This window comes from Myotis lucifugus, unplaced genomic scaffold (assembly GCF_000147115.1).
Source record: "Myotis lucifugus unplaced genomic scaffold, Myoluc2.0 scaffold_323, whole genome shotgun sequence".
Classification (NCBI taxonomy): Eukaryota; Metazoa; Chordata; class Mammalia; order Chiroptera; family Vespertilionidae; genus Myotis; species Myotis lucifugus.
In genome coordinates this window covers 764,316-790,040 of record NW_005871371.1, presented here as the reverse complement: position 1 = coordinate 790,040, position 25,725 = coordinate 764,316, and the positions used below count along the sequence as shown (strand labels likewise).

Here is a 25,725-nt window from a genome sequence, read left to right as displayed (position 1 = left end):
ACCTACTAGCTATTCTACACACACACACACACACACACACACACACACACACACACAGCAAAAAAAACCCTCATAAAACAGAACTGCTTTTTCTTTCCCTTTATCCAAAGCAAAGCAGCAGCAATGGAAAAAAAGTTTTTCTAAAGTATATTCTTAATTCTAAAGTTCAACAGAGTATAAGGCCAAAATGGAATTTCAAACCAATCCTGAGATAATTGTTAAACCAAATTAACACCAAAGCTTACTACCAGAACCATTGCCCTTTATTAATATTTGAAAGCCAGTTAGTTAAGATTAAAACTTCTTACTACAAAATGAACCAAAATATTTTTTAAGTGATGGATAATTGACTGGGGACTGTCAGTTCATGAAAGCTGGGAAAAGAAGCAAACAGGAAGATTAGTTGTGTTTCAAAGGGAAATATTGCACTTCACTTGCTACCCATAATTCCTAGACTATTTTAAGCCTCAGTTTTGTGAACCATCCACATACTATGATGTCCAATATTACCCTAAATGGAAGAACCCTAGCAGTGCCCAAGGACTTGATGCTGATTTTTTTTTCATTTCCGTACTTGGTTTTGTTAGTTAGCCAAACAGGATATGAAGAGCAGCGGGACTTAACTGGAGTCTAAATTCAGCTGTAACATCATGAGGAGAAAGAAAGGAAAGAAAGGAAGGAAGGAGAGAGAATATGAATCCCTTTAGGCCAATTGAATCTACTCTATATTCCTGATGAGTTGGTATATATGGTTCACAGAAGTATCTGAATGAACTTTTGAAACCACAGAGCTGAAAGAAATAATTGCTAAAGAATCATTAGAATTGAAGGTTGGATGAAATCTACTACTTGTTCAGGTTTTCAAGACTAACAGCTGTGGGTAATGTTGGATTAGGCTTTTGCCCATGCAAATATCATTCGTCTCACCCCATTATTTGCTTTTATTCCCTTAACAGAGTTCTTTAACCACAGACCCATTAAACCTCACTCATCAGTGTAACCTGTACTCTAAATTAAGCTGGATATCATTTAGATGTTATCGTTTATGCATTATATGCTACCAAAATAATATCAATTTTCACAAGACTACCTGAATATTATGTTCCACACATAGTTACCTTCAAGCCCTTGCATTGGCTGCTCATTTTATTTAAGGGTAGAGTCTTCCTTTGCTTCAGTTCCTGTTCAGATCTTGGCTTTTTCAGTGGATTAAATTTCAACATGACTTCAAAATAGTCTCTAACTTCTAGTCCAAAAGAATTAAACTCTTGTGGAATTTATCCAAAATTTTCAATCAATGGGCTGATTTGAAAGCTTTCTCTACAAATAAGTGGTTAACTATAGGAATTTGGACTCTGGACAAAATCTCCTGGCAGTCATTTACACATGCATAATGTAACAGAAAATATTCAAAATCCACCATAAAGTTATCAAAATTTTACTGCAAAATCAAAGAAAATAGAAAATAAAATATGTTTCTAGTTTGAAAACTGGAAACATAGTTTTACAGTTTAAAAATTAATGGGGGTTTTAAACAAAACAGTCAACATCACTTTGAGCAATCTGCTGATTTAGAAAGAGAAAGGGCTTGCCTCAAGACTGTGAATAAGACATTTTCCTTTGGCAACTGAAGGAAAATTAGAGACTGAAATAGAGTCACCACTAATCCAAGTGCTAGAGCCTCAGAGTCAACTGGAAAACTAGTCTATTCTCTACCTCTTTTCCACAATCATTTAATCATTCCTTTTTCTTTCTTGTTGAACAAATATTTCTTTTTTAAAAAAAAAAAAAGGTAATCTCAATTGCAACCTTCATTTTCCAGAGAAAATATTCCCATTTAGATTAAGATGAATGAGCAAAGGTATCTCTTCTTTGGTTGTTAGCCCTTCCTATAAATCTGCCACTTTTGTTAAAACATTCCATAAATCCTTCAGAAGACAGCCATTTTGGGCCTAAATTAGACTTCTAATTAAGACTGGATAATGCTGGCAAAGCTGGATTCTTTACTACTTATATACAGATATTTGTGCCTATTCTCCATTGTTTTGACATTTTCAGGAAATCTGAACAAAAGATTTAAATATTCACACACATAATATAGCAAAATTAATCAAACAGGCATTGTTAAGTGTTTAATATGTGCCAAGCATCTTGCTAGGTGCAGATACATCCTTTTCTTATCTCAGGTGCCAAGACAAAGACTTGGCTCAAAGCCCCAATGTAAGTTCTGTGTTTCTCATCCAAGTGTTCTGCCACAGTGATTTTTCAGTTCACAGTGATTTTTTTTTCTTTTTCTTAGCAACTATAGCTTTTATGTCAATATTTCTCATTTTAATTCAAGGCACTGAATGTCCATTTGACATTAAATAACATCATTACAGAAGTTGGTGCATGCTTAGCATACAGTAGATATGTATTAATTTGCCTCCTTCTTTAACTTAATGTGTATATTTACATAAACACATGGAAACCCATCATATAATGATTCTCCAGACACAGACACTATGTTTTTATGCCATGTACTTTACAATCTTGCTATTACTAGAGAGTGAAGAAGAGGATGATCGCCAAACTACCTATGAAGAACTACAGACTGGAATTACTGGAAGTCTGACCCAGTAATTCAGATCTTTTCTCATTACCCACATCTCCAATGTAATCATTTGAAGGTCCCCAATTAACAGCCACACCTACATGGTTCCAGTCCCTACCTTTTCATATTCAGTGATTTATACTCTGGTTTCTCTTCAAATCGCATAAATCTTTGCCTTTTACTAAACATATTCAGTGATTTGTCAAATTGAAGGCAAAGGGCAAGCTCAATCAAAATACTTTTCCATAACTGTCTCAGACCTGTTGTTCTAGGAAGGAGATGTTGAAACACCATTTGAAGAGTTGCTATTAAGTGTTTTTAATGCATTTCCAATGAAGTGTAAAGCATTCTAATGACTGTCAATGGAATATCAAGTTGAGTGATATACTGATCTGGGGTGATAATGAGCAACAATACTGAATTGTTTGAACATTTAAAATTATTTTTTAAAGGATAAATAATACCCACTGCTACAATACTCACCTATTGGCATCTATGTCCACGTACTCTACCTTCTTCCTTAATAACACGGAACTGTCTGTGCTCCTAGCTAAGATCTACGCTCCATTTGTGCACTAATCCCAACCCCTCACATCTACTCAGGAACACCGATCCAGCTCTTCTCCCCTCACTCTTACATGAGCAGATTGTCCCTCTACTAGATCACTACCACAGACACACAAACATGTTGTGACTTCTCCCATTTTATTAAAAATAAAACTTTCTAGACCCCATTCCCTTTCACCTTAATCTCCCAATCACCTCATTTCTCTCCAAGCCTTTAGCAGGGGTGGGGAAACTTTCTTCTGCCAAAGGCCATTTAGATATTTATAACTGCATTCGTGGGCCATACAAAATTATCAACTTAAAAATTAGCCTGCTGTATTTGGTCAAACATTTAATTGACTCACCCCTAATGCCTTGGCAGGGCCAGACCAAATGATTCCACAGGCTGGCTGGTTGTTCCCCATTCCTGCTTTATAGCAAAACTCCTTAAAAGAATTGTTTAAACTCCTATCTCCATTGTCTCTAAAACCACTACTACCAAGGTCATAAATGACTCTTTACCTTGATAAATTCCATGGTCAGTTTTCAGTCTTCATATTACTTGACACAAATAATCATCTCAGTTACCTTAAAATATCTGACTTCCCCAACACAACACTCACCTGGTTTTCCTTCCACTCATTCTCAGCCTCCTTTACTAATTTCTATTCAACTGCCCAATGTCCAAAACAGAGCCTAGAAATTTATTTACATATAAATTAATAAATGAATCAATCAAGCAATCAATCTCATTAACAATGTATTGAAAATCTACTAAAGTAGGTTAGGAGATGGCTCCAAGATGAATGGCATGATTTTTTTACATATCTGCCTTTTGCAGAAATATTCTATCAAGGGAAAAAAGGCATAATGTTTAAATTTCCTTAGACAGTTTCTGAGACATAGGCCTGGCAAATCAACTCCCTCCAAATCCCATATAATTTTTAAGAGCATTATAATTAAAAGAATAATTGCCATTTATTATTGATTAGACATTCATTTCCAGTTAACTTCACATATCAATAGAGATTTTCTTTGCAATATAATAACTTGGTAGGCCATTTATATCCTCTTTCTAATCAATATATCCATTACATTTTTAGACATTTGATAGGATTTAGTACACAACTTTATTATATTAGAATATTATCAAGGTCTTGGCTGTTATAATTTTGCATTTATAATGCATTATTGCTACATCTCTGATTTATTTGATTTTCTGTCATCAGCTAGAAGAAAAACCTCCAACAACATTGCTCCTTTGGGAAAATATTATGTGCTTTATAAAACCATTTTCAGGAATGTGTTGTATTGTTAGTCAATGTCTAAATCCATTTCTATGGTTTTAATATAAGCCACTCTTATGTGCATGCTTTGGGTTTATCAAGGTAGCATTGATGATGAAAATGAAGATTTCAAGTATGTGTAATTAAAGTGATAATTGTTTAATGGTAAGATCCAACAATGACAAAAAATAGAGTGCATAGTGGCATTGCTAGATTTTTTAAACTTATAGAATTTACACATTCAAATGAATTGTGGCTTCAAAGTTATGTATCTTAGAAAGCAACGAATCAACAAGACATCTGGGGAGTCAAATTTTAACTATAAAGATAATGACTGCTAGTATTTATACATCCAAGTAGGTACTGTTCTCCTCAAAGTGATAATCTTACAAGGCTACACCACATTCCATTGATAGTATCATATGCTCAGACCTTTTAGGAATTCCACCTTCAAAAACATCACTAAAACCCACATCACACTCTTTTGATTGTCCTCAGAGGACCACATATTCATACTTTGAAGTGGGTTTTTTTAAAGAACCAATATTATTTAGTGTCAAGTCCAATAAATCAGGTGAATGATAAAATTGAGTAATACTATCTTGAATCTAAAACAAGATTTAACTACAAAATAAAAAGGCAGATGTCCTTGTAAAGACTGTAAATTTGCTCTGAAGGCAGGTCCAAAGGAGGAGATTTTAACATGTACTGAGCAATTGCAGCAAGGTTGAATACTTTGAGAGATATCAATCACTTTGATTATACATTCAGGAACTTTCGTGTTTTTTAAATTCCTTCCTGGGGGTATTTGTAAATTCAAGTGCCTAGGAGCCAACCTTTCCCATCCTTCTCAGGGTTGGCCTCCCAACTTAAATAAAAAATATCTGTATTATTGACTCTTGGCTTTAATAAGGAAGAATTTTAGGAATAAATTGGTTTAACTTTTAAAATTTTAAATAGACAAATAACATAGGGGAAATAGACAAATGTAAACCTAAATTTTATCCCTGAATTATCTAATATAATAATTTGTTCATTTATTTTGGCCAGCATTGAATGCTCACTGTCTTTCAGATACTGTTCTAAACACATTGAACATATGACTTCATTTCATCTTTATAAGAACCTTGTAAAATATATTCTATAAATTAGCTTTATTTTTTAAATGAAGAAACTAAGATCAGAGAGATTAAGAAACCAGCAAAAAGTAGCTCAAAAGAGGTAGAGCCAGAAAGGGAACACAGGTGACTCATCTAGAGTCTGTGCTCTGAACTACAGAGCTATAGTGCTTGTACTATTGGCCAAATTATCATGAAAAAAAAATTAGAGAAATGTATGCTTCAGAGGTACTAAAACTTGCAAGGATAGGAAGGGATGATAGTAAAACATCAGTCACAGACAAAGTCTCCTTAATTGCCTAGTTTTCCAAATGCTAAGGATGTTTCTAATAGTATCATTATACCTGCTTACCTGCCCCCAGATTCCAGGTCCCAGACCTCACAGATAAGGTCTTGCTAAGGGATCTGAGTGACGCAGTGAGTGTCTGGCTTGCATGCTCTTAGCAAACTTCCTATCTCATGATACAACCACAAGAGCATCATAAGCCTTACACTGTGGGAGTAGGAAATATAAGGTCCGTAAGTGTCAGACACTTCGTTTGGCACTTAGGCTGAACCTCAGAGAAGGGATATAATTACCTCCCTGCTAGAGGTAACATAGTGAGGGGTACACAGTCAAGAAACAAGTAAACAAATAAAATAAATGAGTGTTATTCAAATTTATGAGAGAAGTAAACGTGACATGATAGTAAGGAATAAAAGGGATGATTGGGAAAGGCCTAGAAGACCCCTGTCAGGCCTAACACCCTGAAACCCAGATGGCACAGCAGTAAATACAATGCCACAGCAAGAAAAATCTATGAATCCAGTACCTACATCTCAGTGGCACCACTCAAATAAGGCAGACCCCCTAAGTTGAGATGCCCATTGCTCACACTAGCCTAAAAAGGGTCTTTTACACCTGATTCTATTAAACTTTGGGGGAGGCTCTAAAAAAAAAACAACAGGAGATTCCAGGAATCTGAAAAGATCCTCACCCTTGTGTTGTTAAACTCATGGGCACCCTTGCAATGGTTATTTTCTGAATAATGCAGTAATGCAGAAGAAAACCAACATTGTTCAAAGACGAATCCCTTTCTGCCAATCCTCAAGTGTGAACCAAGTCTTTGAGAACTGACATACCTCAGAAAGCCTCACTGAGGATGGGTATTTAAAATGAAATCTAAAAAATGAGAAGGAGCCAGTTATGCAAAGCTCCGAGAAAAAGAGCATTACAGATCTGGTTCAAAGAGTAAACTTTCACAAAGACTGATCTTAGGAAAATGTCTCTCATGTTACCATATCACTCTTGATACCTTTTTATATTACCAGTTCCCACTACCATGAAGCCAACATCCCATGGTAAGATGGGGAAACTTTTATCAAGAGAAGCAGAGGGTGACTTTTGCTTCTCTCTTTTGGGGATCTTATCTGCTGGGCTCTTAATATCTTTAAGCACAGCTCACTCCCCAGAAAGATCCAGACACTCCTATCCTGATGTTAAAGATGTTGCTTAGATTGAGATGTGCTCTTTCAAAAAGCAAGCATTCACACATCACTGCAATACAAACACTAAGATCACATAAGTACTAGACAGCAAACACGGGAAGGTGAGGGGGCTCTGCTCCAACTATATCTGAATCGAAAGGAAACCATTTAGAACAAACTAAACAGAAACAAACTCATAGATCCAGAGAACAAATTGGTGGCTGCAGGATGAGAGGGAATCGGGGGGGATGACAGAAAAAGGAAAGAAATTAAAATGTACAAATTGCCAGTTGTAAAACCAGTCATGGAGATGTAAAGTACAGCATAGGCAATACAGTCAATAATATTGTAATGGGCCCTAGCCAGTTTGGCTCAGAAGATGGAGTGTCAGTCTGTGGACTGAAGGGTCCCGGTTCGATTCCAGTCAAGGGCATGTACCTCGGTTGCAGGCTCAATCCCCAACCCTGGTCCGGGCATGTACGGGAGGCAATCAATCCATGTGTGTCTCTCACATCGATGTTTCTTTCTCTCTGTGTGTCTCCTGCTACCTTCCACTCTCTCTAAAAATCAATGGAAAAATATCATCGGGTGAGGAATAAATAAATAAATAAATAAATAAATAAATAAAGTAATGGTTGCCAGATGGGTATTAGACTTACCGGGTGATCACTTCATAAGTTATAGAGATGTCTAATCACTATGCTGTACACCTGAAACTAATATAACATTGTATGTCAACTATAACTAAAAAACATTTTTTCAAGTTTTTTAAAAGAAAACTTGTGTTTTTGCCTTGGCTGGAGTGGCTCAGTGGTAGAGCATCCGCCCGAGCAATGCACGGTTGCAGGTTTGATTCCTGGTCAAGGGCACATACTTGGATTGTAGTTTTGTCAGGGTGATGTGGGAGGTAATTGATTGATGTGTCTCTCTCACATAGATATTTCTCTCTCTCTCTTTCTTTCTCACTCCCCCTCTCCCTCCCTTCCATTCTCTCTAAAAATCAATGTAAAAAATATCCTCGGGTGAGGATTAAAAAAGAAAATTGTTTTTAAAAAGCTGAGATAAAAAGACATAGCTCATCACAATGAGATTCTATTCATAGATAAACAAATGCAAAATATTAACTGAAGAACAGGGAATAAATTTTATTTTAAAAGGGTTTACTAAATTAGGTGATAACAATTTAGTATTATAAATATGTATTATTATAAATAATAATTTGTTTTATTATTTTTAATCCAGGATTATAAATCCCAATTATAACTGAGTCTTCCTCTTTGTAAGTATTCCCAGAAGAAAGTAAATTGTTTTTAATAAAAATACCTCTAAAGTGTATAAGGCAATTTCCAATATTTCAATAATGATAACTCAATGTTACAAATGAAGTCAAATCAGTAGTGTTGCTCGTGTACAACCACAGGCACAAATGGCTGAGCTTGTCACTTACAGGCAGTGTGCAAACTGTTTCCCAGGTGATAAGCTGGACTGATTACCAGGCTTCTCAGATATCACACTGATTCGCTCAGGGGCTGTTGAGCAGGAGGCTCATGTGCCTGTGCATGTCTTTGCGGGACACATGCCTGAACTCACACAGCCCCATGCCCCAGATGGCAATGCTCTTCTGTCCGCTTTTTACTTGTATATCTCTCTTTTGACTTGACCGTCAGAATGTCTACTGCTATTTACCACTCCTTGCTATTTCTAAGCTTTATATTCAGCTGTTGCAACTGTTTCTAATCTCCTCTATTTCCTTTTCCATTCTTCACTGATTATTCAAAAGCATTTACTTAGTAATAATTATATCGCAGGCACTGTTTTAGGCACCACGTGAACAAAACAGACATGACACTTCATTGCATAGCACTTATAATGCAAAAGGAAAAGAAACATTAAAAATATATGTTGCAGCAATACAATACTAAAGAGGAAAAACAGAAAGGAATTTATTTAGACTTGGTTCCAGAAGGCCTTTCTAAGGAAGTAATAATTATACCAAGAGTAAGTAGGACAAAGTCAAGAAAAAAGTGGAAAAAAGACACTCAAGAAATAAGTTGTAACCTGGGCAAAGGCCTCAGAACAAGGAGAGGTTTGCACATGTAAGCACTAGAAAGGTCAGTCACCTCCGGTCAAGATGGCAATGTAAGTAAACACAGGGAAGGTGAAATTGGCATACGATGAGGTGGGGGGGAAAGTAGGAGCCAGATCATAGCTTAAAGGTCATGTTAAACATTTTTAGCATAAGGATTGGCCAATGAACAGTGTTGATAACATTGACAAGATGGCAGGAATGGAAGATAGGAGACCAATCATAGGGGCATGCATTTGTAACACTGAGTTATCATTATTAAAATACTAGAGGCCCAGTGCACGAAATTTATGCACAAGTAGGGTCCCTAGGCCTGGTCTGTGATCAGGGTCGATCTTCTGGCTGCCGGCAGCCAGCCACGGCCCCCACACCTGCCACCACCCACCCCCGGTTCCCCATTCCCCATCGGGCGATCAGAGCCTGCCGGATGGGGGCAGGTCCCAATAAGGCAATCGGAGCCTGCGGGCTGGGGACAGCTCCTGCGTTGAGCATCCTCCCTGTGGTGGTCAGTGCACGTCATAGCAACCGGTCATTCCGCCATCCAGTCGATTTGCATATTACGCTATATATATACGTTGGAAATTGCCTTGTACACTTTAGAGGTGGACCCCACTTCATTTCAATGAGTTTCTTCTATCTCTCCAGTCACTTACTAGTTTATCCCACTCTGATTTTTTCATGAAAAACCTTGATTTATTAGAGACACCAAGATCCCTCTTTTATTCTATGTAGCAAAGCCAATAATTAGTTCTGGTTCTTCTTAGCTGTGTTCACGGTTCTTGGAAGCAACTTTGTCATTAAAACTTAAAGATTTGGCCCTGGCCAGTTTTGCTCAGTGGGTAGAGTGTTGGCCCATGGACTGATGGGTCGTGGGTTCAATTCCTGTCAAGGGCATGTATCTCAGTTGCAGGCTCGATCCCCCAGCCCTGGTCGGGTTGCATGCGGGAGTAAGCCAATGGATGTGTCTCTCTCACATTGATGTTTCTCTATCTCTCCCCATTCCTTCTACTGCCTCTTTAAAAAAATCAATGGAAAAATATCCTCAGGTAAGGATTAAAACAAACAAACAAAATAAACCTTAAAGATGTTTTAAGGTTGTGCAGTTGATCCCCAGATAAAATCTATACATTCCCATATATTACAAGGAGTTATTGCTTGAATGCTATTGGAGTTACACAGACACACACACACTTTTTTAAAACAGAAAGAATTGTATATATTGGAAATAAAAACACATTTGCTAAACTTTTATTTCAATGATGAATCATGCTGTCTTAACATTTTATCACAGGTGTTGTTAACTTGAAGTCCGTAAACATCTAAGGAGAAACTATAACTAGCTTCCTAAAAAACTATTCTAAAATACTTAGATCCATTTATGGTTAGACATTTTCCTGTAAAGGTCCATAATACTCATCAGATTTTCAGTAGATTTCAGAGTGAGTGACAGATTGACCTACCTGAGCCTAGCAAGCTTTCCCATCACCCCCATGGGCACATGACTAAGGCCTGCCCAATCAGAGTCTTTCCTGGCCCTGACAAATGAACATGAGGGGAAAGAAAATGTTTTTGCACTGGAGTTGCTAAGATTGGGCTGCAACGGCCATGTCCTTGCCTTATGGAAAAATCCTTCCAAATAGAACAAATGTAGAAAGAAATAAAAACATGGGTAAAGAAAAATAGGTAGAGACTTCTGCCATCATTAAGTCCACCAATTAAGGCCCTAATTCTTCCTTCTCTGTCTCCAATCTGTCCAAGTATTCTTCCAAACTACATCAGCCAATCAATTCTTTTTTGTTAAGCTAGTTGGAGTTGGAATTCTCAGTCACTTGCAACAGAATTAGTCCTAGCTGTTAAAATAGCCCCCACCCCCAAAAGCTGAAGAATCATCTCTTTAATGTAGTAATCTGATATCAGAATCCCTTGGAGACTTAAAGATATTAAAATTAAACCAAGATACAAATTCACATTTGACCAGTTAACATTGAGAGATATTACTATGATTTAGAGACCTACACACACTTTGCTGGATTTAATTCTAGTGGCAGAAATTAAAGCCTAATTAAACACCTGTGGGAAGCATATTAAATTATATTTACACATTAAATGTTTGCATAATAAATCTAATAAACCATAAGAACACTAGAGGTTACAAAGCAGATGGCGTATTTTAGATAAATTTAAAGGAATTAGGCAGTTTTCATAAAATTCTTCAATCCTGTATATGTCATAAAAAAAAACTAAAAATTCCATGATAAAAAAGGATCTGTGGATCTTTTCAATTTGAGTCTAGTAGTAATAATAATAAAAGAGCAAAACTGATAAATCACAAAATATAGAAACATTCTGCCTAATCGATAGTGTAAGTCTCTAGAATATCCTCCAAATCAATCGGATATATAATAATAACAAGAAGCACCTAATAGTAAGTGTGGGGGCGGGGAGTGAATTGTAACACAGCCCACTACCATTATCTGAACTATATTCAAAGTGCATTTAACACAAGAATGTGATCAGTCTTCTTAACTTTGGTAGCACTAGCAATGAATAAAATTTATCTTTCCTTTTTCATCTTAGAAAGTCCTAACATTCCAGAAACCTCACAAAACTACAGAACAAATCCCTTTAGAACTCTTAGACCACCCTAGCACTTTACTATAGACGCATACCTGCAGGCTTTTAGCAGTGTCTAAATCATTCAGAGTTCATAATTACTGAATCCAATGACCAGTTATTATCTGAGATGTGCATTATAAATTTAATTTCCAGTCAGATAAATAGCAATGTAGTGAAATCTCATTGAGAATGGGGTGTTTCAGATAAACAAAGTTCACCAAGCAGATAAGGAGGGAACTAATATATTGGGAGGGAGCAATATTCTGGCTTCACTTGACACCATAGGATGTCATTGGAGCCTCACAACACCCCTGTATGGTGGGAAGCATTACTTCCACTTCATAGATAAGAAAGATGAGAAGACCAAACTCACAGCATGAAGTAATCCGCCCACATCCCTTAAGCATAGACATGAATCTGGATGAAATGTAAACCAGTCTAAGTACAACTCCAACTTCTGTTTTCACCATATCATGCTGCCTCCTCTTAGCTAACAAATTGTTTGCATGTAGGTCATGTTTTCGTTAATAAATGGTTATAAAATGGGAATGCATTTTAAATGTGACTTTTTTAAAAATAGAAAATATTGAACATATTTTCTTAACATCTCAGGGATATCAGCAATGTGGAGTTTTGGTGTTGTTGCTGTTTTCATTTTTCTTTTTTAGTCCTCTAGATCAAGCTTTAGATTGTTCCACTGGCTACCACTGTGTATTATATGCGCCAAAAACACTGTCCCTTCATAATAGTAGCTTTTCACATACATATGGGTGCATACACACACACTTCTTCAGATTTGCTCTTCTGTGGATGGGGAAACAAGATAACCATATTGTTTAAGAACTATAGGTTTATTAAGAGTCATTAAAATTCTGGAAGAACTCAAAGCCAATTCCCTGTCTTCACAGTAAAATTTTGGAATCACTATATTAGAGGCCTCTTCAGTTTATTCCCTTACATCTAGTAAAAGTTATATTCTAAAGGATTGATGTCTCAGAAAGCAAGATTGAAGATAGAAAATCACCTCCAAATACATAAAATGGGTAATTGTACATTTATACAGTATGGTCTGGGATTTCTAGCAAACAAGCTGACTTCTAAACATAGACTGTAGCAATGATTATAACATGGATTATATTTTCAAACCCTTACTCACCTGTTAACATCACTTCAAAATGTCATTTGTGATAGCCCATGTCATACCCCTTATCCTATCCAGCCTTCTTAAAACAACAGTGAACCATAGCCAGTTTGTCTCAGTGGTTAGAGCATCAGCTGACTGAAGGGACCTGGGTTCAATTCTGGTCAAGGTGCATATCTCAGTTGCAGGCTTGATCCTCGATTCCGGTCAGGGCATGTGCAGGAGGCAACCAATCGATGCGTCTCTCTCACATTGATGTTTCTCTCTCTCTCTGTCCCTCCCCCTCCCTTCCATTCTCTCCAAAAATTAATGGGAAAAAATGTCCTTGGATGAAGATTAAGAAAAAAAAACAACACTGAGAACCTTCCTATAAGGATGAAAGTGGTCATTTATTGTGCACATCCTAAATGTCAAGCACAGTGCTAGCTATGTGCAGTGATTCATTACTGCTCATAACCAAGCAGGTCTTCATTCATTATGCTCTTCAAACTTGGAGATGCCAGTCACATAGACTACAATATGAATGATAATGCTTGGGCATGGACAATGCTCAGCTCCTGCAGTGGCCTAAAGATAGGCATTCTTTTGATTTCCATTATCACAGAAACCAAGGAAAATAAGGCTTAGAAAAGTATGTAAGTGGTAGAGATAAATCAGAAAAAGAGGTCGGTCTTAATCACTATGATACACTAGATCCTATAGTTTCCTATAGAATACTTCTTAATTGTGACACTTGAAGACATACCCATTATGGGCTGAATGTATGTGTCCCCCCAAAATTCTTACATTGAAATCCTAACCTTTCAACATGATGGTACTAGAAGGTGGGGTCTTTAGGAAGTAATTAGGTCATGAAGGTGGAGTCCTTATGAATGGGATTAGTGCCCTTATAAGGGAAAAAAACAACAGTTTCTCTCTCTCTCTCTCTCTCTCTCTCTCTCTCTCTCTCTCTCTCTCCCTCCCTCCCTCTCTCCCTCCCTCCCTCTCTCTCTCTCTCTCTCCTCTGCCATGTGAAAATACCATCAGAAAACTAAACCAAAAGGAGAGCCCTTGCCAAGAACCAAACCATGCTGGCAACCAGATATCAGATGTCCAGGCTCCAAAACTGAGAAATAAATGTCTGTTGTTGAAGCCACCCCGTCCATGGGTGGAAGCTTAAACTGACTGGAAGCTTAAACTGACTTAAAACAATGCCCATACATGCAGAAAATCAGATACACATGTGCAAACACACACAATACAGAAATGGCCTAAATTAGTACCAGATTATTCAATAATAACTGAATCGGAGTCTTTTTGAAGAGTGCTCTAGAATTAACCAAGGCCCAGGAAAGTCCTGAGGATTCTAAGAGGTCCCTCGAATATCAGGGCTGCTTGAGGAGCCAGCACTTCACAATCTAGGTTTCTTGACCAATGACACAAGAAGAGCCAATACACAATTGACTCATGGTCTTGACCCACATGGATGACACTAAATTACCATACCATCTCTTAAATAAGTCTAAAGGTGCAAAGAACTGAAACATCTTTAATCCATTATCATGCTTATCATGAATTTGAACCTACATTAAAGGTATTTTGCATTTACTTGGAGATGCACACTCATCATACAATAGTTTGTTATCAAATTTCCTTAGATTGGGAGTTAGTTCTGCTGTAAACCCAAACCTGGCTTTTTTCCTGAAAGACAAAGAACTGTAACATGTAAGTGGGTTCCAAGGTAGGTGGTCTGCAGCTGATGGGTTACAGGAGCCTAGGTGCAGCTTTCACAAGAGCAATCCATCAGGGCATGCACCGTCACCACCGTCAGGATGGACCATTTCTGAAGTCAGTTTGAGAGTCCATTAACATTTCCCACTTTTCACAAATATTTATTGAATACCACTCTAGGTGTAACGGCATTAGGCATTGGCATATTGAAATGAATAAGAAATAATCCCTGTCCTCAAGGAACTCAGTCAAGGGAAGGAGGAAAATAAAAAATAAATTCTAAAACATATAAAGCAGTGCTATGAACATAGCGCTGAAAGAGTAATCATCTCTGCCTGTAGGTAGAACAAGAGGTTGGGAAAAGAGTCCCAGGGGGGAAAAAGCCAACATTACTAATGGATTTTGAAGGACAGGTAGGAGTTTGCCTGGTTAAGAAGCTGAAGTGAAGCTGGTGGGAGCAAGCTTCTTCTTGCTGCATAGTTAACTATAAGAATGTAAGAGGAAATTTTCCTTTCTGCTCTCACTGTAACTAGTGCTTTGTCCTCTTCTGTTGTTTTTTTTAAGGATGTTTTTATTGATTTCAGAGAGAGGAAAGGAGAAGGAGAGAGAGATAGAAACATCAATGATGAGAATCATTGATCAGCTGCCTCCTGCACGCCCTCTACTGGAGATTGAGCCATGACCTCCTGGTGCAGTGGTCAATGCTCAACCACTGAGGCATACCAGCCAGCCCTCCTCTGATTATATGTGGTTTTTAGTATAATGTAGGTAATGGGAGCAGATTCACTAGGTTTTATTTCTATTAAAATGGAATAGGTTGCATTCAGAAACTATTGCTATATTTAAAATATCTAACTCCATTTTTAAAAATAGCCACAGTATCTGGACTTTTCAACAGTTCATGTTATGAAAACATGAGACATTTTTCTTCAAAAAATATAACTTAGAGGTCATAATTAAACATCAACATTTATTAAGATCAAGTTAATACTCTCTGAAAATCAGGTTACTCTTCCCAGTATGCATTTAAATTGGCAACTAGTGACTAGTATAACATGTTCCACATTGTTTCACCACAGCAACATGGAAGCCATTACAAAGATGTAAAATTATTGCTGAAAGGGTGATCCCTGAGATCTTTTCCATAAACTCCAAGAACTGAGCTACTTATTAAACAACAGTGTCAGAAATGCTCTAAATTACCATGGCTTTTCAGAATTCCAGAGCTACCACCAAATCTAAACAACTCCCTTTTTATAAGACAATAATATATCCTGAACCCAAACTCCCTCATCAGTTATAAAGTAAGTTAATCAAATATATTCTGGTAGAGAAAAATTAAGCTAGCAACTCACTATATTTAAGTGAACCTATAACTACCATGCTCAATCTTCATAGATTTCATTAAAGAAGACTTTGGGGCTATGCTGAGCACAGTTTCTCCATCACCTTTGTGTCTTATCAACAGTCCATTCAACAAGTAGAGAAACTACCCAATTTCTAAGTCACCCATATATATTCTGGCTGGTACTAGCCCTGATTTCTTTCTCTACAGCACACCCTTATGCTCAAGTAACCTATAGCCCTGTTGACAAAGATGTGTGAACTCAATTACATGACTTCCTCTCATGTGATCAGAGTTCATACTCAGAAAGGCACCTGTCAATGCCTGTCATCTCCCTCATTACATCTGAAATCAGAAGCATCAGACCAGAGGAAACCTTGACCAAAATGCTGGCCATTCACTCAGAAATGCTGCTTGTCCAGAACTGCTGGCATTCACCTTGTCAATAGAAACACCTTCCTGGAATCTGTAGTATGTGCTGTATATCTAGCTGGACGCTTTCATTTCTGATCTCGTGCTAAGGTCAAAGTCATACTTACGTACTTACCCCATCAGAACCCAACAGCAATGGTCTGTCATTGTCCGGTCCAATGTACAGAGGATATCTTCAAATTAAGACAGCAACTACAGTTGTGCAGAATGGCTATTTACAGACTACATGCTTGCTTGTGCACACCTGGGAGCTGGCAGGGCAGGATGGTATGCCCTGATGGGAAATGATACAAATGATAAATGAGCAATGTCTAATTATTCCAGTGCTGCTCAGACTCGGAGACAAAAGCAAGCAAACTGAGAGTCTAGGATGAAACTCCATCTCCTCTAACCCTATTGTGCCTGTGTACTGCAGTACATATTAATGTAACATCAAGCCCTATTTTTAGACCTCTGCAATTCCACGGGCATAAATCATCCCTGTGCCACAAGTCACCTTTGAGTTAGCAATGCCAAGTTTAACATTTTGCAGGATTCTACAGACTGCATAATTGCAAGCAAGTGATATTTAAAATGAATAGTAATAACTTTAATGAAATAATATTAGCCTAAAAATAGATTGTTTGAGAGGATTTAAGTACTAACTAAAAGAAAAAGTGACAAATGTGCCACTTAGCTAATGCTCTCTGCACAATAGCTTTCACAGTTGAATTTGGAAAGCTGTTTTTTTGCAAAAAAAAAAAATGCTAATGAATGTCTTGTTTTCTTTTTACATAATACTGTTTAATCCTCAGTGCTTTTTAGCCAAGAGGGTACTCTGAATTGAACATCTGATTAAAGAAGGAAAGACAGAGAACAACCAAAGGCACAAATTGGTCAAAGTGTTACTTTTTATAATAGTCCATGACAACTGTTGGGGAAATATAACTAAAAACAAAATCTCCTCAGAACTCACAAGTCCTCTCCCCAAAGGTAACAGAGAAAAAGAAAAAAAAATTATATTTTTGAAGAAGCATTAAAGCAGAATGTAATGAGCATCACATGCAATCTGCTAAGAAAGTGCAGAGATGAAAGGTAATCTCATTCTTTTATATAGCCTAGCAGATACAAATCATTAGCCACGTATTTTCAAGATAAACAATAACTAGTCCTCAAGTAAGAGGACTTGACAGCGTCATTTGTCACACATGGTTCATCTTAAATGTACCTGGTAATTGGCTTTATCCAGAGGAAAAACAAACCTCTCCTATCTTTATGACAAGAAGTAGTTTTGCAACTTAGTACAAGGCTCCCACCAAATTCAACTCCTGCCCTACCCTTCACACTAGGATACAGGGACACTAATTTCCTTGATGTTTACATTTCAAAGGGATGGCTCCCAGGTTTTTGAGGAAAATATCCCTGGGTCATAAACTTGAGGCATAGACCTATCCAGTTTTCAGGATTCATATACGTTTGAAAGTGAGGAGAAAGTACAAGTTTGCTAAAGTAAATGTTCTAGGAAAAGGTGGGGAAGAGAAGTCTCTTCCCTTATTTTCCACAGGGAGAACTGAGCCTCCTAATTTGTATTTGTCCTAACACCAGACAGGTTCAGTGTGATTACCATCATGCAAACTTGTTTACATAAGATATGTGAGGACTGCAGGTTCCCAGAAGTGAAAATCCAATAAAGTAAAACAAAAATGATTTCTAAACCATTAAATCAGTGCAAATTAATACATCAAGCCAAACCACATGCATTATGGACTGCAATGATTATTGGTAATATATTTCACCAGGGGAAAGCAAATTCTTAATAAGCCTTTGTTTTCCTGCCCATTTCTGACAGGAATGATGATTTCATTTTTAAATTTGTTCAGGAGTAAATTTATAATGATAACCAAAGGGAAATGCTTTTGCTCCCCTATATGAGATTACCTACACAATCATTAGCCATTAAAAATGTATTATACTGAATACAAAGAGAAGTATTCATCTAAATAATACATGTTTACCCTCCAACAGACAAAAAGTATAGGAGAGATAAGTTAAATGAATCAACTTACCAAAATTCCCAATCAGTCCTATAGTTAGAGCATATATTTGGCTAAAGATGCATCCCAGACTCATAGTTCAAACTACCTCATGAACTTTCTACTTATATACAGTAATTTTCCACTAAGTGCTCTTATAAAGCATCACCTAATGTTAGCATTAAGAGGGATGTGTAATACCAATCAATAGCCAAATAAAACACAACCACCAGAAGTCAGAAGGGGATAATGCAGAGACTAATGCTTTCTGATGAGACCTTTAGAGGGCAACTTCAAAAGGACTCATCCAGAGGCTGTTGCCATTAGTAGATCACGTGCAACACTGACGAAGATGCTAACATCTTTAATGAGAAATAGGTGCAATCTTACTTCTTGCCACATGTGCTTCAATTCCTCTAGGAAAACGCTTTGATAAAAAGGAATATCATAAAGGAAAGAATGAGGTTTTATCAAAGCACTAAGTAGAATACTAAACTCAGGCATCATCCAAAAAGTTTTCTGGGGTTTGATGTTTGAGAAGGTGGAGGAAGAGGCAAAAGAGAAGGGATGTTTTGTTAGCATAGGTAGTTAGCTAGTATTGATTAAGGAAGGGAGCAAAGGGAATCTGACATTAACACCTTAAGCGCCCAGCCTGTTTTGTCTTCCAGATGGAAAGTATAGTGTCAGTCACCGGTGACTGACTGGGCGCTTAACGTGTTAAGCAAAATAAACTAGAAAGCTGAATCAGATATTAAGCCTAATCTACCAGGGAGCTGACTAGGACAATAAGCCTGCCTCACTAGGAAGTTGCAGCATTCACAGGCTCCACAGAGGATCCCTGCATCCTCCACCCTCGGGACCTTATCCTGGAAGCAGCAGGAAGGATCGGTTACCAGTCATTAGTCGGGATTACCAGGGGAGAGAGAAAACAATAAAATGGAAATTCCTGTGGTTGCTGCATGCCCAGAAGAAGCCAAGATGGTGCATGGGGGGGGCCTTCTACTAGGGCATGCACAGTAGAAGCCAAGATGGCTACCATGAAGGGAAGATTTCTAATCTGGGAAAAGACCGATTCGTTAGGGAGAGGGGCCAGCACAAGCCCAAGAAGGACTGGGAAAGATATTGGTCAGTTTGAAAGCCAGAGATAATAGAATCAAAGCTTAACAAAGGCCTCTGGCTTGGTAACAGGCATTCCTGCGCTCCTGTGCTCCCATTAGCTCTCTCTCTCTCCATAGTAGTCACATGGGCCCAAAGGCAAGACGAGGTACAGCAACACAGCACTGGGCAGAGCCAGGAACAAAGACTAAGCCAAGTGGGGACAGAGACTGAACTGGACTAAGCTTTGGCATGGACTGGACCAATGGTACAGAATTTCTGGACCCTGGTCCTTCTTCTGGGCTTGATAAAGACAAGGCTGGACTTCTTCCACAGCGGACGGACAGAGATGAGCCATCAAGAACCTGGAGGCAGTCTTTTATTTCTATTCCAATGAGTCTTTCCACTACATCTCATCTTCTCATAGGGTCCTGAAATGCTTTTCTTGTGACTCTGTGAAAGGACCCCATTTCAACCAGCAACAGTTTCATTGCTGTCAATCTAAAATCTGCCCTCAGATCTGATGTGTTTGGCCAATTAAAAGAAGTTATAAGAGACTCACTAAAGATGGCACTCTGTCTGGTCTGCTTGCTGACAGTCTGTAGAGTAACTGTAAACTTTTCTCTAGTATAGTCTCCTTTAATTTGCATGAAAGGAGAAGCTGTTTCTCCAACACTCACCCCTAACTTCCTGCTGTGAAGACAGCTGCCTTATTTGCGAATTAAAAGTTAAAATAGCTTCACTGTCAGGAATAGCAGCAGCAGTGAAGGGACTTGTAAATGTAAAAGACCTTCAATTACTACTGTAGACTGTTCTATTTTCAAAGGATCACTGCTACCTTTTGACTCTAGTAAAGACTCTCTCAAGAAATGATACCCTTTTTCTTTTTTGCTATTTTATAACTTTATTTGGCAATCAGCAGTAAATTCTCCTCCATGTTAACTGTTTGTAGATTTTTGAAAGTGGTGACAGGTACATAGGTGATCAACATGTAGAGCTTGTTTGGTGAATCTTCATCCTCATTACATTTTCTGGACAACTGTACCCGGATACGGTATAGGACATTCCTTATTCCTTTGGCCCAGACAGCTTTGTTCAGCCTAGTGTCAATGCATAGATCTCCTTCATGACAAATTTCAAGATCTCCTTGAGTTCCTGAGGGGCATGCTTCTTGAAAATGTTGATGGTGTATTCTCTGGTCACTGCCTCCTTGATGGCAGAATGGCCCTTCTTCTTCTCGCCACCCTTCTTTGCAAGAGCCATTACGCCCAGCCCAAGTTGGAAAGAAACAGCTGGAGGTATTGTGGGGGAGGGTAAGCAGGGTTGCAAATACCAATACCCTTTCTTTACTAACTCACTATCTCCCTCTCTGCTGCTCCCCTCATTGGCAAAGGACAAGACAAAATCCCTAACAAGAAACATTCTGCTTTCTTAATGTTCTTCATGCATTGATTTTTGCTTTCATATTCTTATACTGTCAAAATTCATCAGTAATAAAACTAATTCATAAAAAGTTTAAAGCAAAACAAAAATTTATATCACTACAGTTCAGGCTAAAGTGTAAAATAAATCTTATATTTTCTTTTTTTATTTAGTTGACATACACTATTATATTAGTTTCGGATGTACAACATAGAGATTAAACATTTATATACTTTATGACTGATCACCCCAATAAGACTATCCATCTTGATACAGGAGGCAGTTAAAGAGACAGGAGCAGAGTAGAAACAATAGGCTAGGTACAGAAGGTCAACAGAGCAGGAAGCCCTGGATGCCTAGTAATGAACAAAACTAGGCTGGGACTTTGTCCCCAGAGTGACCTTTCCTCCCCTAACATATCACTGGTCATGCTGTTTTGAACCCCTGACCTTTCACATTGCTGGTCATGTGGCTCAGACCCTCCCCTGACCTTGCCTCCCCTGACAGGTTGCTAGTCATGTGATAGACCCCCTTAGAGGAGGAACAAGGGGGCCAGAGAATAGGACTCCCATACAAGCCTTTGCTGAACCCCTCCTTTAAGCATTAAGTCCTAAAGATAACATCTAGACCTCAGTTGTTCAGCTCTAGGCCCAGAAAAGCAGCAAGGCCAGGTGGGGCAGCGCCATGGCTGACACCAGGACCAGCTGCAATGACTAATGATCCTCTGCCCTGATACCAACCAATCAGTGGAGACCACAACCCAGAGGAAACACACCGGGAAAGCTGATGAATATTCTATTGAGACCATCCCCTGAGATCTCCAGTTAAAAGCCCTGAAGATGAAAGACCAAGCTCTCTCTTGAATACTCCCATGTCTTTCCTCCCTTCTTTCCCTCAAGGCACATATATTTGCTCTCTTTCTCCTAAGCTCCAAGGGTCCCTTTATCATCTCTGTAACTTGTTTCCTGAGTTCACACAGCCCAGCTAGCTCACTTCTTCTACCTCTATGACTTTCTAAATAAGCTTTCACTTGTATTTGAGTCTTGGTTCTGAATTCTTTCTTAGCCAAAACTCAAAGACTGGGGTCTAACATCTGGCACCATTTACCGTTAACATTCTGATGGTAACCATACATATTTAATAAAATATTATTGACTATGTTCCCTATGCTGTACTTTACATCCCATGACTATTTTTATGACTGCCAATTTGTATTTCTTAATCCCTTTTCCTTTTTTCACCCAGCCCCACCCCAACCTTCTCCCATCTGCAGACCATCAGTTTGTTCTCTGCATCTATGAGTTAAAAAAAAAAAAGTGTTGAGAAAGGGACTAATGAGAGTTAATAAAGCTACTAGAAAAAAAGATAGATGTCATTTCTTCAAAATGGCAAAAGGCAACAAAGAATAAACAAAGAGAACCTCAAATAAATGCTACCAGAATCCTAAGTTTGGCTTGCACATTATTTTCCCAAATAAGTCATAGTTTATCTCAAAAACAAAAATTAAGCTGTGCATTATGAAGACTTTTTAAAACCATGTTTTCTTTATTTTAGTCTAGGAATCTCAACACTTTCAGAATTCTGATTTAATGAAACAAATTTGTTTCTTAAGTAAGGCTTTTATTGGAAGAGGAAACTGAAAGAGGAGGCCTGAAAGAAGAGTTATTTCATTGGGATATTAATGAACTTCTTAATTCTTCTGCACTTGTACTTCCTTCAGAGAAAATTCATAACAAAAACCCCTCTTTAGAATGTGAAAGCTCATTGGCTTATTTTGTTAAAATCTCCTGAATGACTAAACTAAAAAGGCTAAAATAGACATTACTATAGTATTTATGACATTATTATTGTCATTAATATCTGCCAGAGGCCATTAAAATTTTCTTCTCTTTTTCCTATTTTGTTTCGGAAGTCATAAAGAGTATTGCCTAAAGAATTCATTCTTTCATTCACTATATTTTCATGTATTTTTAGCTGTACATTGTGAAAAGCCATAGGAAAGCTTTTATTGTGTATCAATAATTTCTAATGTGTAATAAAATTAAATTACTTAGGAAATGCAGAAATTATATGACTCAATAACTAAACATATATGGTTAAGCCAACAAAAAAACCATCATTTTATATCATGGGTCAGGCTGCTAAAAACCTCCAATTAGTAAAAGTTTTAATAATAACATAAATTATGACAATTGCCATGCACATTAAATATGTAATCAGATTTAATGTGTACAATATTTTGGAACTGTAAAATATACTCTATTTTTTAATAAAGCCAGGTACATTGCCCAGGTTCACACAGACACTCGACAGTAGAGCCAGCATTTTTTAACATGTTTTTATTGATTTCATTTAATTGAACGTGGGCTGATCTAATTATGGATTGGTTGACATGCAGCATGATTTAGGTCATTTAGGCTGAGACTAATTTCTATAAATAACACAATACCTTTCTTTTTAACTATTGTCTCAAAATATTGGCTTCCTTTGAGTAATTCCTTCTCCCCTAAAAGTTGGCTATTTCCCATTTTTATTTTAATTTCAAGTCTAGAAGAAAAACTAATAAATTCATTTTGACCAGAATGTCATCAAACTGAATAACAAGAGTTAGCTTACATTTGCACCAAGATTGTGTATGCTTTTCTCCCCAGGTCCCCATTTTCCAAGATTATATATAAGATCATCTTCATGATACTGCAGAAGGCCAGTATTTCACACTGTACTGGGTTGTTGTTTTTTGGGTTGTTTTTTTTTTTTTCAATTTATGACAGGATATTACAAGAGCTCTGGTAAGATTTTACAGTTCATGAGTCTCTAACCTTGGATCAAGCCATACTGCAGCTCAATCTTTTTCAGTCCTTGTTAGCAGAGGTTGTTGTAACTAAATCGAATATTTAAAAAGTACAGTTCCAGGTCCAAATCACAGACCATAAATCCAGGTGATCAAGAAACACCACTTTTTGTATATTGAAGGTTCTGTATACATGTGATGAAATGGCATCTTGTTACATTTCAAAATGCATCCCCTCATGTACCCTCACTTGCCCTCCCCCTCAGTCCTGGTTTCTCAAGGTTATGTCTGATTTCCATCCTGTGGTTATTAAGTTAAAATTGGCCAGTGGGATGGAATCCTAGTCCAATATGACTGGTGTCCTTATAAGAAGAAAAGAGGCTAGAGATGTGGCCACACAGAGGAAAGACCATGTGAGGACACAGCAAGAAGATGGCCATTTGCAGACCCAGGAGAGAGGCTCCAAAAGAAACCAAAACTGCCAGCACTTTGATCTTGGACTTCTAGGCTTAGGAACTGTAAAAAAATTAATTCCTGTTGTTTAAGCCATCCAGTCTATAATAATTTTTTTTAATCCGCACCCAAGGATATGTTTTGTTTTGTTTTGGTATTTTATTTTTAGAGAGAGAGGAAGGGAGAAAGAGAGAAATATTGATGGGAGACAGAAACATCCATTGGTTGCCTCCCATATGCACCCTGATGAGGGATCAAACCTGCAACCTAGGTATGTGCCCTGCCTGGGGATAGACCCCACAAATTTTTTGGTGTACAGGAGGACGCCACCTGACCAGGGCCAGTCTGTAATAATTTCTTATGTTAGCCCTAGCAAATTAATACAAATATGAATAAATATTTTGGATTTCATTATAAAATAGGATTTCCTATTTTTAAAACAGCCAGCTATTTTTGTAAGCTGAAATTTCTATCCCTTTTATTGATTAACTCTTGTGCTTATCTTGAATCTTGTATATGTCACCTAATACTTGTATTGTATTATATTTACAGTAACTCACAATAGATTTAATTTTGCTATTCTATGATGCTTCTAATTTTATTTTCAAGATATAAAAAACTGTATATTTAGGAAATGCAGTTTTAGGAAATTAAATATTTATCTCTAATATTCCACATACATGACCCAGAGTATTCAACCCAAAACCCCACATCTTTGAGGTTTAAATACTTTTGCAGTGATAATTGGTCTCAGATATTGCCTTAATTTTTTTCTTTGAAAAATAGATCAAATATAATAAAAATGAGCACCAAGAAAATGGAGTAGAATGATTCTTGTTTCCTTTTTTACATGATAGACACAGATAATCTGAGAATGAGCTTAAAAATGGTTTTTCGTGTAAAACTAGAGGCCCAGTGCACGGATTCATGCACTGGTGGAGTCCCTCGGCCTGGCCTGCAGGAATTGGGCCGAAACCAGCTCTCCAACATCCCCCAAGGGGTCCCAGATTGCGAGAGGGCAGTTCTTGGGTGATGCACCCCAGAATTGGTTCTCTGGTTCTGGGTGCGTCATCTGAGAACCCCTGCTTCCAAGTAACTGCAGCTCAGCAGCTCCTGCATTGAGCGTCTGCCCCCTAGTGGTCAGTGCACATCATAGCTACTGGCCAGTAGGCCGGTCACTTAGGCTTTTATGTATCCTATATAATAAAAGGGTAATATGCAAATTGACCCTAACAGCAGAACCACTGGGAATGACTGGTCACTATGACACACACTGACCACCAGGGGGCAGACGCTCAATGCAGGAGATGCCCCCTGGTGGTCAGTGTGCTCCCACAGGGGGAGCTCTGCTCAGCCACAAGCCAGCCTGACAGCTGCCAGCACAGCAGTGGTGGTAGTAGCCTCTCCTGCCTCCTCAGCAGCACTAAGGATGCTCAACTGCAGCTTAGGCCTGCTCCCCCGCTGGCAAGTGGACATCCTCCAAGGGCTCCCGGGCTGCCAGAGGGATGTCTGACTGTCAGCTTAGGCCTGATCCCCCAGGGAGCGGGCCTAAGCCAGCAGGTGGACATTCCCAAGGGGTCCCAGACTGCGAGAAGGCACAGGCCGGGCTGAC

At 38.1% G+C, this 25,725-nt stretch overlaps 1 protein-coding gene and 1 pseudogene across 1 annotated transcript in view; both read right to left on the bottom strand.

Moving 5' to 3' along the window:
* FAM19A2 (family with sequence similarity 19 member A2, C-C motif chemokine like) overlaps nt 1-25,725 on the bottom strand; it is a 448,103-nt gene that overhangs the window by 357,381 nt on the left and 64,997 nt on the right. The window lies entirely within an intron of this gene.
* LOC102430662 lies at nt 20,352-20,749 on the bottom strand (annotated as a pseudogene).